The sequence below is a fragment of the Urocitellus parryii genome, chromosome 10 (assembly GCF_045843805.1).
Source record: "Urocitellus parryii isolate mUroPar1 chromosome 10, mUroPar1.hap1, whole genome shotgun sequence".
Classification (NCBI taxonomy): domain Eukaryota; kingdom Metazoa; phylum Chordata; class Mammalia; order Rodentia; family Sciuridae; genus Urocitellus; species Urocitellus parryii.
In genome coordinates, this window is record NC_135540.1 from 18,440,215 (window position 1) to 18,454,832 (window position 14,618).

The 14,618-nt window shown below is 36.6% G+C and overlaps 1 protein-coding gene across 1 annotated transcript in view; it reads right to left on the minus strand.

Moving 5' to 3' along the window:
* The window catches only part of Inpp4b (inositol polyphosphate-4-phosphatase type II B), a 756,225-nt gene that overhangs the window by 675,939 nt on the left and 65,668 nt on the right, over positions 1-14,618 (minus strand). The gene's annotated exons all lie outside the window — the stretch shown is intronic.

Sequence of the window (14,618 nt, forward strand, 5' to 3'; positions counted from 1 at the left end):
GTAAGTGTCCTTCTCAATGGGCAATTTGCCAGGAGAAGGAAATGGTTCCATTTTAGAGAGGCAGAAATTAAAATAGTGGCAATTAAAACGGGATTCTTCCCATGGCATTAACACACCCTCCACTGCCTGGACCTCAGGATAAATTTCAACAAAGGTGTGTGCAGGGGACAGCCAGCAGGGGGCACACCTGTTGGGTGGGGGTTAGAACTGAAGAAGCCTGTGAGTGGTCTCACTGCTTCAAGGTTTTAAACCAGCTTATCCCAGGTCCTACCAGTAATGTGGCTCTTGACTCTTCTTGATGATGGAACTCTAGATCAATGATTACTTCAATATCCCACCCATGATCTTCCCACAGTAGATGTCTCTAGTAAGTTGGCTCCCTGTGCAACATCCCCAGGGATCAAAACAGTCTTCTTTTCGTTGTTCTTTTCATCAATAATTATTTCCAGAGTTACACCCCTCAAGTAAAGTCTGGGCTCTGAGTCTTGGGCGCTGCTGCTTTCCCACCTGTGACTGCTATTTAAAACCAGCCACTACCAACAGATCCTCGCAAACCCCGATTTCCCACCCAGCTGTTGTCACCTATCTTGCACTGCCTACAGCCCACCTCCAGCAACCTTGGCCACTAGGTATGATTGACAGGAAACTGTACTTCAAACTGCAGTGGCCAAGAGTGAATCAATTGCCTAAGGGTGACTTTAAATTTTTAAATTTCAGGAGTAATTAAATAGCCCTAGAGTACCTCATAGTTAATCCTACTGTTTGTATTTTCCTTTCTAAAAATAAAATTTTATTTATTTTTTAAAAAAATCTCTCTAACTGGAAAAGTAATACAAAGTTGACAGAACTTTTGAGGAAAAGAAACAAAATACATGAATCACTTACTTGTGTTGTTCAATTTCTCAATGAATACTAATATAGATCACACATAATAGTTTGTTTTTCTAACTTCATTTAGTATTTTTATCAAGAACATTTTCTCCTGAATTAAAAATTCTTCTACAGTGTTTTTAGATGCTGCATGAATTTCCATCATATGAGAATATGATAATTTATTTAATCACAGCCCTAAGGTCTTTTCTTCTTAGGGTATGGAAATTGCTATAAGGTGAAGTCAAACAGGGACACTGCTTAAGAAATGAAAACATTACCATTGGCTCAGAAAAAGTAACATCTTGTGGCCATATTCTCACTGACCTAGGAATGGAGATGTCCTGAGAGTTGTCTTAGATGGAAAATAACTGCACACTTAGCATGCCAGCCTTTTCAGGCCACCCAGCAAGTACAGAGAGGATGCGCTCCACATCATAGGTAAAGTACTGACATGCAAACAATACCAAACTTAACCAATTACTGCTCTGACTTTCAAAACTGAAAATCAAGTGTCCAAGATATTTTTAGACACACAAGATAAAAAGTAACCAAAATAAATCTCTGGATGAATTGAGCCATGCAAACAATGTCTATTCCCCACTCTTGTCCCCCATATTCCCATGAGCTGATAGATGTCTGTAACTAATCCCAGGAGCTGAAAGGTCCTACTGCTCTTCTGGAAACATAGTAACCTTCTGCCTCTGACTATGCTCAGATGCCTCCTGAAGTATGGAATAAATGGCAAACATGTACAGAATCAGTGACACACCAATGACATTCATATTTATTTGTTTATACTCAAAGTTTAAAAAAACATGAAACGTCCACAGAGTGTTTTGCTCCATTTACTGCCCATCAGAAATGGAACTTCCTGAAGAAAATAAATTCCCCTTAACAACACGGAAGAATTAACCAGGAACGAATGTGCCAAAATATCCACCAGACTCTAACTTATTAGAAGACAGGGACGAGCATTAAACTGAACATAGAAGCAGAACTGTGAAAGGGAGCTTATTTCAATGCAAATATCAAAGAACAAAGCGAATTAATGGCAAAATAAAGCATATGATAAGCTTGTTCCAGCAACTATGGTTCAAGCCCTACAAGTAAGAAAACATATCTGTAATGATTTTCCTCAGAGGCCTCAAAGTCTTAGTCAAAGAATGGCAGAAATACCAAGTGTGCTAATCAATTGTGCATAGAAAACTGTCATACCAAACTTCAAACACACAAAATAAATAAATAAGGCATACTGTATTTGTTACGAGGATTGCCGAAACAGTTTTAATATACTGTTGAATATGAAATCAACACATAAAACTCAATTGTGCTGGTCAGTAGTGGTGCACACTTGTAATCCCAGGGGCTTAGGAGGCTGAGGCAGAAGGATTGTGAATTCAAAGCCAGCCTCAGCAAAAGCGAGGTGCTAAGCAACTCAGCAAGACCCTGTCTCTAAATAAAATACAAAAATAGGGCTGCGGATGTGGCTCAGTGGTTGAGTGCCCCAGAGTTCAATCACTGGTACCAAATAAAGAAAAAAGAAACTCAATTGTATTTCTAAACACACCAGCAACAAGGAGTCAGAAAACGTAACAAAGGTAACCTCTTTTACAAAGCACTTAAAAAGCACACTGGAATAAGTTTAACATAATATATGCAATGCCTTTATGAGAAAATATTAAAGCTTTATTCCAAAATACTGAAGAAATGGATAGATAATCTATGTTTGTGAATTGGGAGTTTAAATATTGTAGAGATGTTAGTCCTACACAAATAGATCTATAGAATCAATACAGTTACAACCAAAGAGTCCATGGGCCATTTACGGTAGCTGTTTACATCTGTTACTTATGTGACTATTTTCCTACCTACCTACCTATATATCTACTCAACACAAGCCAATCTAACATTTTTCTATTGGAAGAACAAGGGACCAAGAATAGCCAAGATGCTACTTTAAGAAAAAAACAAGGGAGGAGATCTGTTTTGCCAGAAATCAAAAGACTTATAAAGTTTAAGCTACAAATAAGGTATAAGAATATCAAGCTATAGTTTTAGATGGAATGAATCAGGGATAGTTACACCAAACAGGCAGCATATTGTACCAAGAATCAAAGACGTGGAATTTTCATTTATATAGTCCCGAATCAGAAATCAATAAAAGCAACTAAGACAAAATGAGGAGAAAAACAACCACACTTGACACCTAGTAATACCAAAAAAAAAAAAAAAAAAAAAAAAATAGGTCATAGAATTAAATATAAAAGATAAAACCAAAAAATTTTATAGAAAAATAGTTTTAATATCCATAAGGTAGAGAACAATTTCTTTAATGTAAAAGCCTGAAATCAGAAAAGAAAATGCTGAAAACTAGATTATATCAAAATTAAAAAGTGCTCTTCATCAAAAAAAAATCATATAAAGAAAGTGAAAATTCAAATCACAAACTGTGAGATGACATTTGTCATAAATTAAAATACTATCATAAAATATGCAGAGCACACATGCAAATCAAGCAGAAAATGGTAAACTAATAAGAAAAAATGACAGCAAAGTACAGTGGTGCACATCTGTAATTCCAACGACTTGCCTCAGGAGTCTGAGGCAAGACACCAGCCTTGGCAACTTATGAGACCCTGTCTCAAAATAATTAAATACATAAATAGGGTTGGGGATGTAGCTTGGTGGTACAGTGTACCTATAGTCAATCCCCAGTACCTCAAAAACACAAGAAAAAAAAATGTCAAGTCTTCACAAAAGCAATAAAAATGGCCCAAAGATTTAGGGATAAAATTTAGAAACAAGTTGGCCTTATGTTGTAGGTATAAGTATATTCTTCTACTGTTAGCTATTGGACTCCTAGATGTATCTTAGAGAAAGTTTCACAAAAATATGCATTCAGCATTCTAATGAGAAAATATAATTCAAAAGCGGATAGAACTGTTAAACAAATTTTGATACATTTCATGCACTACTATTACTCTGATTTGGATAAATGTCCCCCATAGGCCCGTGTGCTAAAGGCTTGGTCACCAGCCTGTGGTTCCACTGGAAGGTGGTGGAACTTTTGGGAGATGGAAGGAAGTTCGGCCACCGGATGAGTGCCCTTAAAGGGGCCAGTGTGAACCTGCCCCTCCCTCTCACCGTCCTTCGCTTCTTGGCTGCCATTAGGTGGGTAACTTGGCTCCACGCCAAGATGTTCTACACCTTGAATCAGGTCCCAAAGCTGCAGAGCCAACTGACTGTGGACTGAAAGCTCTGAAACCATAAGCCAAGATAAATCTTCCCTCCTTCTAAATCATCTATACCTCCGGTGTTTTTCAAGGCAATGGAAAGCTGACCAGCATCATTACATAGCAATGACAATGAATGAACTCTAAAATGAACAACGACACTCATGTCTCAGGAATATAATGTTGGGTACAAAAGGCAAGTTACAGAAGAATTCAAGCATGATTTTTTTCATTTATGTAACTTCAAATGCATTAAGAACCAAAAAAATGTTGTTTGGGAATAGGAAAATACAGTTACAACCATGAAGAAAAAGCAAGGGAATTATGACCCCAAAATCCAGAACAGTATTTACCTCTTAGGAGACACAGACGGGAGTGGCAGTGTGATGTGCCCCCAGGGAGCAGCAAAGATAAGGATCCTCTTTCCAACCTGAGCAGTAGGTACACAAGTGATTGCTTTAATACTTAAGATTTAAGATTACTTTAATCTAACATACTTGTCATTCTCATCACCACAAATTCTCTATCTAAAATCCCCAAGTTTGCAGACTCTATTTGATGTACCTCTTACATGTTTTTACCTAATCTGGGTCATTACCTGCAATTTAAGAAGATTATCTAAAATGAGGGTGATGTAAGATGCTTCCACACTCATTCTGTTTTTACATCCATTCCTCCCCTCATCACTGAACTTAGTTGCAATATTCAATCAGGCTAGAGGTGGAGCTCAGTGATACAGCATGTGCTTTGCATGTGAGAGGCCTTGTGTTCAAGCCTCAGCACTTGAAAAGATAAAAAGCAATAACATCTTGGTCACAGTATTCATATATAATGAGAGGGGACAGCTCAGAAGATCAGTGCAGTACCCCAACATCTTGCCTCATGGGATGAGATCATTTGTGTATGTTCACAAGATGCTAGTTTTTCACCATCAATGGTTGTCTCTAAAATTAATGAATTAACAAGGAAGCAAACAGACCTGAGGATTCTTGTTTCCGTTAAAGGGGAGAGCACAATGTTTGCTTCTCATTTGTCCAAAGACAACAGTGTCATTAAAATGACACAATTCAACACACACAAAAAAAGAATAAATATATAAGAGGAATCAGGGTTCAACAGTCAAATTACTGAAATCCTAAGAAGGGAAAGTTGTGAGATGTGTTAAGAATCAAACAGACAGGAGAAGCTGTAGCCAGGAGATGAGGACCTTGAGTGGGATCTGCACCAAAATCAGCAAGGGCAGCTGATGAAGGGAAAGGCTGTCCCAGCAAAGAGCGCACGCCCTACCAAGATGTACTGGAAAAGCTACCAGCAGGTTTTATGTTCAGGCAAAAAGAAAAAAAAAAAAAAAAAAAAAAAAAAAAAAAAACCTCAGAGGACCATTCTGAAGATTTGAGTAACTGCTGTGCAAAAACTAGACTATTGATTTTGAAGTGGGCACCTGTCTATCATAGCATTTAGAAGTGCTCAGCCTAAAAGGACATTTTCTGATCATTTACCCTAGAACACAGACTTACAGCTTATGAGACCCATCTACATATAGAGTTGCCAATAAGCTTCTGTATTCAGGAGAAATTAATGTGTAAAATAGATGGGTACACACACACCTACACATACCTACACACAATCAGAGAAAAAAGAAATCATACTACCTATATAGATGACCAGTCTAGTTCTATACTATGAAACGTGAACAACTGGAAATAAGTACATGCATTATTTCATTAAAGAGATGACATAATAGAAAAACAAGTAAAATTTTAAAATTGGTTTTAGAACAAATTACAAAACTCAGATTATCTTCATCAATGAGACTGAGAATATAAAAAGCTAGCATTTATTTAATGTTAACCATGTACCAGGCTCTAAACTGAGAATTTTGCATGCTTGATCTAATTAAATCTTCCTAATGCCCGTATGAAAGAAGAGATAGTAAAGTCTAGATTCAGAAAACATTAAGAAATATCTCTAATATCACATAGTAAGTGACTTAGCCACAAGTTGCACCTCGGCTTTCTCCCTCCAAAATCTGTATGTAGCCTTACACTGTGCTCCCTTCTGAAACAGCATCTACAAAACGACAAAAAGTCTCCTGGGTTTCCAGAGTACACAAAAGCCTCCATCAATGTCAATCATGATTACCAAGAAGGAAACTAGAAGATAAAGTCACAGAATTTTCCCCAAACACACAGCAAAGAAAAAAAGAAGAAAATCTTTGCTAAGAGGAAATAGACATAAAAGATCTGTATCTGAGTGATTGAAGTTCTACCAAGGAAGACAGAAAAGAGGTTTTCACATTAGAAGGAATAAAAAAATTTCCCAGCCCAAGTAATAATAAAAGACAAAAAAAAACTAGACAGACTTTCATGTCATTTTATACTATAGTGACACAAAAGAATATCCTAACTGCTCCAAAAGGAAAGAAAATAATAACAGGTTACTCACAAAGGAATGATACTTGCTCTATTATCATCACTAAATGTTAGGAAATAATATCATGTCTTCAGAGTTTACAGGAAAATTGTTTGAAACCAAGGTTGTCTATTTTCCCATTGTGAGACAAAATAAACAAATTTTCAGACAACTCAAGAATTTGAAAAAAATGTACATTTCACGTACTCTCCTGAGGAAGTCACTAGAGGATGGGCTCATGAAAGCAAGAATGGAAATCAAGAAAGAGAAATACACAAGGAAATATAGAAATAAACCAGAATTAAGTACAAGGACATTTCAGCTAAACAGCAAGCTTAAAATTAGTTTTATTGAAGATGGGAAGACATGGGGCCATCAGTAGTAAATCTCAAAATAAGAAAAATGACATAGTTTCCAATCAATATTTTAAAATAAGTCAAATGAGATTAGTGATAGTTTGGAAATGGCATATATTCCTTTACTGTTCCTGAAGAGAAGGGAGGAAAGGGAGGACGAGAAGCACTAGGAAAAAGAAAAACATAAAACTATTTTGTCTCATATAAAGCAAACCAAGATGTGCCATGATTTTAGTAGATAAAGAAATGTAAGGGAAAAAAAGACAATATCCATTTGACTTTGATGATAAGAGTGAAGACACATGAGAAGGGAGTGATTTGGCCCATGAACAAAGAAGCCAACCTTGGCTCATCATTAAGAATCTACTTAAAACATGAAAGAATTAATGTGGTTTCATATTCATAGAACATAATGTGAATGTTATCTGCCTTAATAGCATAAGAGTCAGAGCTAACGAGGTTGAAAGATGGAGAAGGATAAATGTATAGGGAAGAGGAGAAGTACAGATGTCCTCCTCGATCCCATGTAAACACAAGAGAACAAGTCAAAACGGAAGTAGATTATCAAAAGCAACAGAGATCCATAAATGAAGACACTTCTGAAGTTTAGAAGTATTCAAAAATCATAACGGAAATAGAATTGTTAGGTGGAGATTGTATAATAAGATAAACTGTCATATTTCCCTGTGGGAAGTGCAGATGATGCCTAAAATTGGTAAATCAATTAGTATGTACATATATGACTTCAAGTTATAGAATTACCTGATAGAAGAACCAAAACTAGAACTGGTTTGCATGGTGAAAGTGTTTGAAGAAATAGCAAGATGGCACTGTGAGATTGGAGCTATTTTTGATGAACAATTTGATATTACTGAACTTCATCCATAAACCCTATTAATTAAAAAAGAATAAACGGAATAAAAAAAACACAGACATATAAGATTCAAAGATTGAGATTAATGCCCATGGAAACATCACCACAAAAGATGAAATATAAAGAAATTCTCAAATTCAAACTCCATTATAAGTGCTCTACTACCAAGACTATTTCCAACTGCAACTTATGATTCTCTTGTTTCTCCTTTCTGTGTACATATTTCTGGATTGCTTGGTCCCCATTACTTTCTGAAGCTCATTGGTCCTGACAATAGTAGTATGTATTTTTCACCAAGTTTCAATTTGACATGTTAAAAAAAAGTATATATATGGTGGGGAAACTGGGCAACTCTGAAAAATACATAGAACAAATGATCATAATCCACTCTTTGGAAGCAAGCCCTTTTGATTTTTTTGGCAACTGTGTTTCTTGCTTAATATAACTGAAAGAACACCAAAACCAATATTTTGCATAGAATATATTTCCTAGGATGTTAAAGGAACTATTCAAACGCCACTTAAAAGAAAGTTTGATTATAAAAATAATTTATAACCAATGTAGAAATGTCAGAAAATAGAGAAAAAGTATAGAAAAAATAACAATCTTTATAATTCTATAATCCACAGATATTCAGTTTTAATATTGTCATAGATTTCCTCTGATATTTTCTTTGTATACACACTATGTTTTTAATAATTGGTCTAATGTATCAGCAAATTTGTTCCCTGTTTTTTTTACTAAATATTATAACAAAAGTATTTATCAAATATATAAACCTCCTAAGTACCTTTTTTTATGTTTTCATTTTCAGATTTTAATTACATCTTGTTACTATTAAGTATTTAGTGTTCTTCCGGTTTTTACATTATTCAAATTATAAATAATGATGCAATAAAACGGTATGCATATGATCATTTCCTCTATTGGATTATTTCCTATCTTAAATTTCCAGAAGTATTAATACTGAATCTAAGCAGTATTCAATCAATTTTAACTATATAAAGATCATTCTAAATACAACTGGAAAAGCATTATAATGTAAGTAAATGAAGAAAGGGCGATTCTCTGACTTACATAAAATGTTGCTGCATGAACTAAAAAACAAGAGTCTATATGAGATTTCTTTCCTAGTTCTTTGTAAATAAGTGAGAAAATATGATGCCTTTTAGGTTGAATGTATATACAGCAGCCTTAGAAATAGCATCCTCCTTTCTCCCCAAAGTGAGTAATAATTTATACCAGACAAACAAACAGCACCACTGGTTTCACTCCTTTTATGGCCAGCATATCTCCATGGAAGCAGCAGAGCAGGTAAAGATTCTGAGTCAACTACAAAGCACCAGTGCTTATTTACAAGGCTATTAAAAAGGTTGGCTAACAAATCATGCTTCCTCTCTGATCCTAATGATTCTGGCATAGCATCAAGTTAAGGTAATGGTGTATATCTGATCAAATGGAAATTGGACCGCTAGAATACACAGAATCATGTTTTTCAAGATATATTAAAGAACTGGAATTTTGCTGAGATTTTATGTGCAGATTTCTGAAAGAAACGAAAAAGACCCAGTGACTTCCATAGATCACTTAGTGGTTTAAGTTCTAAAAAAAAATGAAGCACTGACTGACTTTATCATATTATTTAGCATGTAACCCTGAAAACACAACATGATACTGACTTTCATTTCTGGGACTTGTGTTAAACACTTGAGTTTCAAATCTTGGAGGCTCCTTTCAGTATTTTCTCCCTAGTACTATACACGGAATATCTTTAGTCCCATTAACTGAACAAACCAGGTGATTGGATGGTAGTGATGACTTAAGATAGAAGCGACATAAGACAGCATTTTATTCCACACTGGAAATAAGTTATAGACAAAGGGAGTGTCTAAGGACCCAGAGTCTATAGATATGGTCATTTAGAGGACTGAAAAATAGACCCTTATGTTCAGAAAATGGATTTTTTGGAGAATAAGGTAGAAAAGGAATTGCCCAGAAATAAAGACAGAAAGATTAAAAAGAAAGAAAGAAAAAAAAACTGTTGACCAGAGACCAATCACAAAGGGCCTTTTTTAAAGTAACAAAAACCAAAAACTCACTGAAATACTTAAACATGGAGGATCGTGATGACACATAAAGAAGACCATAGTTGGAAAACAAGAACTGGCAGTAGTCATGAATGGGGGGGAAAAAAAAAAGAGGTGGTTGCAGTAATGTAGGCAGGAAATGGTAACAGTCTTGGGAACAGTGTTATGGGCTGAACTGTACCCTCCCAATTCACACATTGAAGACCTGGCCCCCAATCCCTCAGAATGTAAATGTATTTGGAGCCAGGGCTTTTGAAGAGGTGATTCAGTTAGAATGGGGCATGGGTGGGTCCTAACCCAATCTGATTAGGGTGGGTTCTCATTCAATCTGGCTGGAGTCCTAAGAGACAACTTAAACACACAGACACCAAGGATGTGTGGATCCAAGAAAATGTCCATCTACAAAATGTGGAGAGAGGATTCGGGAAAAAAAACAAACTTCTGGATTCTTGGTCTTAGACTTTGCAGGCTCCAGAATTGTGAGAAAAGAAGTTTCTGTTGTTCAAATCACAGTTGGTGGCACTTTATTATGGCAGTCCCCAAATACTAGCAAAGGTGGATATAAATAAATGAATCTGAGAGAGTTGGAAGGCAAAGATCACAAAATTCAGCAACTCAGTATGAGTATTAGTGAAAAAATAGAAGACAGAATTTGACTTAAGTAGTGAGAAAGGCATACAGTCATCTTCTGGGGTGAGAAACCCAAGAGACAGCAGAATGGTCTAATAGATCAATTCAGCTGTGGACCTGCCGAGTTTTATAAGTAGGAGACCAACCGGAAAACACCTCCCAGTTAGAAGGATGCATGACGGAGCTCAGGAGAGAGTGCAGAAATGGACTTATGTACCATCAACATGTGGACAGATGGACACCCTGTGGGAGCAGCAGACAGCACGTGGCAACTTGTGGACAGACGAAGACAGAAATGAAAAGGTCACAGACAATTCCATCTCCTCCTGACACAGGTCACTTTAATTTGGCTTTCAGGTATCACCTGAGGGCTGGACAGAGATGCTCGTCTTTTTAACAGGAGCCTACTTTGGTTCAGGTTTGGGGCAGTGATGTGGCAAGCCCCAGGGAATGAATCATGATCCCTACATGGAATTCACAGCAATCCCACTTCTTTTTGCCAGAGAACGTTCAGTAGGCATTTGACCTATTCACACCAGTCATGGTATCTCTAAGGTATACCTCTTGATAAAAAGAAAAAAAAATTACAGGAAAGTTTATCCCTTTCTTCTTCAATTTGAGAGCTGGTAAGAAGACACGATGCCTGGTGTTGTAGCAGCTATGTTGTGAAGGCAGGAGAAGGGGAGCAATCACAGAGGAGCCTTCCTAAAGGTAACTGGCAGCTCACTGCAGCCATCCTGAGTCACCCATCTGCTCACTTGTGATGTGTGTGTGGGGGGGACACTCCCTTTTTATTCCACATTCATTCAAGCTGTTTCTTGAAGCTGAAAGCATTCCAGTAGCTTCCAGGATTTTTCTCAAACAGCTGACTGACCAAAATGATACAGACACTCTCTTGGACGTGCCCCTAGGCCAACTCACTCACCCGCTAAGGCTGGAGCCTCCTTCTTTTAGCCTGGACATTCCTTTCTCCTCTTTAAGTTGCCATTTTAGTAATAATTCTAAAAGTACTATGGACCACTTTCCCTAGGCAAAATAATAAAATTGAATAAAGTGGTAGGATATGATACAGAAAATGTCAAGAACCAGTTCTTTAAAATACTTTATGCAATCAAATGGGTTTTTGTAACCAACATCAGTTAGTTAACAGGTATAGTACAATTTCAAGTAGATGCTGAAAAAATACTTCTCATCAATTAAATTTTCATGAAAATTATCAATAAATTGTTTTAAATTGTTTCTTTGTTATTCAAATAACTTTCCCCAAGCCTCATTTTACCATTTTTCATATAAGAGAGGGGGGGAAAGGCTATCTCTACTGCTTTACATTTGAATTGCTAGATAGAACCCTACAAAGTGAATTCCCTTCTGTGGTCTAATGGAGGAACAGAGATAAGAAATGTCTCTGGTTTCCCAAGGGAATTCCAGTAAATCTTTAAAAAATAAAAAAGCAGATAATGCCAATTCTCTTTAAACACTACAAAACAGGAAAGTAAGGGAAACCTCTCAACTCTTTCTGTAATAAATGAGAAAAACACAAATATTAATCCTCAATAAGGGATTGCTCCAGCATACACATAAGCCCTCCAGACCAACTTCATGTATGACTATCATGTAAAAATCAGAAAGAAAACAGCAGTAAGCAAAAACTACCTCTACTTCAAAACGATGAGCAGTGCCATCTTGACCAAATATGGCTCATTCCAAGATCACCCAATATTAGGAAATGTACTAATAGTATAAGTGTGTCATTTCAACAATGAAGTCAGATCATGTCATTTCTCTCCTCTAAGCCTTCCAAGGAGCTCCCATTTCACTGAGAGTAAAAATCCAAAACTCTCCAAGGCTCCATGGAATCCGGAAGCTGCAGCTCTGTATCTGATACTCTCAGCTGAATCACCCTGGGCAGGCAGACACTGCTCCTCAAACAATCCAGAAACCCCCCTTCCCTGTAATATTTGCATTGCTATACCCTGGGTCTAGAATACGACCCCAAATATCTGCTTAAAGGTCACCCTCACAATAAGACTTATATCTACTGCCCTGTTTCAAGTGGCAGCTGCCCACCCCGACCTGTGGTGCTTTTGAATTCCTTACCCTGTGTCTTCTTTTGGTTACACCATGGTAATACCATCTCCTACAACAGACTCAAACTATTTATGTATCGTGACTTTTTATTTATTCTGTCTCCCTCCCACCATAATATAAACTAAGAGGGTAGAACTATCTGTTTAGTTCACCACTATATTCCATATACCTACCAAATTCCTGGCACACAACATCAAAATGGTATTTTTAAATAATTGAATTCTTATATTATGTTCAGAGAGGCACCAGGTTTTCATTATAGACACTGATATGCCAGTTGATCAATCAGTGTACATTTTTTTTATACTAGGGATTGGATCCAGGGTTATTAAACCACTGAGCCACATCCCCAGCCCTTTTTATATTTTGAGACTGGGTATTGCCAATTTGCTTAGGGACTTGCTAAGTTGCTGAGTGTGGCCTTAAACTTGTGATCCTCCTGCCCGGGCGCAGCTGGGATTACAGGCATGTGCCACCATGCCCAGCAATAAATACACATTCTTGCCAAGTACTCAACGAAATAAAAATTGATGGCAAAATCCTAAAGAGGATTTCACTCCAAAACATTCTTTTGGGGAAACACTAGAGGCACCCCACTACAGTCACATAAAAAGATGCACACCATCACTACCAATACTTAACACTCTATGGAATAGATAATAGATTAGAAATAATAAGAAATTATAGATGTAAAACCATGAACAAAATAAACTATAAGTACTTGTAGGTAAGAAGATATACAACTAGAAAGTCCAGTAGAAAACCACCAAAATGAACATAAGATGTAGAGAGTTACATGAATACAAAATGAACATATAGAAAGCAATAACCTTTATTTGTGCAAACAATAACTAATTTAAAGTTAAAATGAAATGGACAATCCAGCATATGATAACAAAGCAACAGAGAAAATTAGAAATTTTTTTTCAAGTAAATGCATAAAATGTTATTCGGACAACCCAAGTACTAATTGAAATGGTAATTGAAAAATAATCAAAGAATAAATTAGTGCCAATTCTTCCTAAATTAATTTATAAATTTTAAATTATACCAATAAAATATCAATGAATTTCCCCCCCTGGAAATGAACAAGCTGATTCTGAAGCTGAATAAATAAAAACAAAGGAAATCTCTATAAATCTAGAGACTACCTGAACTTCTTCGCTCATTGTTCCTTTCTATACTGAGAGCCAAGATAGTTTGCCAAGTCCTTCCCAAGTCACATCATTCTGACCCCAACTTTCAACCTCTTGCCTTCACTGATAAGGATCCCATGACTACACTGCATTCACCCAGGTAACCCAGAATGGTCCTCCATCTAAAGGTCAGCTGCTTAGTGACCTTAATTGCATTTGCTACCTTAATTCACTTGCCATGTAAAAAAAAAAAAAAAAACATTTACAGAAATATTTTCAGAAATTAGGATATAGACAGCTTTGGGGAGCCACACTGAGAAATAGTTCTGAATAATTAAATAATTTTATATATGATAAAACTGGCATACAAATGACGTGGGGAAAATTGGACTTTGTAATAACTATTTTGGAATGAGTGCAAAGGTCTCAAAGAGAGATTAAATTAGACCATACATTATATACTACAACAGAAAAAAATCCAAATGAATCAAATGACTTAAATACAAATAAATGAACCTTAGAAAAATTAGCAGGTGTGATGAAATTTTTATAACACCATGGAATTTTCTATTTCCCTGTCCATGACAGTCACTGTGATGGACAGAAGTAAAATTGCCACCATCCTCCTGCCTCCTCCTATTCATGTCTGTGCAATCCCCTTTCCTAGACTGTGTGTGGGAACTATGCTTGTGTGATAAACACGATGTGGCAATGTCACAATGGTGAAGGAATCTATGTGATTTCATCTGTGTGCTTATGAAAGCGTAAGAGTGCAACAACAATCTTCCTAGTCTTGCCTTTTCCTCCAAAACTGCAATATTCCACAAGTCCTGAAGAAGCAAAGGACGTCATTCTGCCATGAGTGAGCTTGGAAGTGGATCCTTCCAAAGCTGGGTCTCCACACCAAGCATGCAGCCCAGCTGACACAC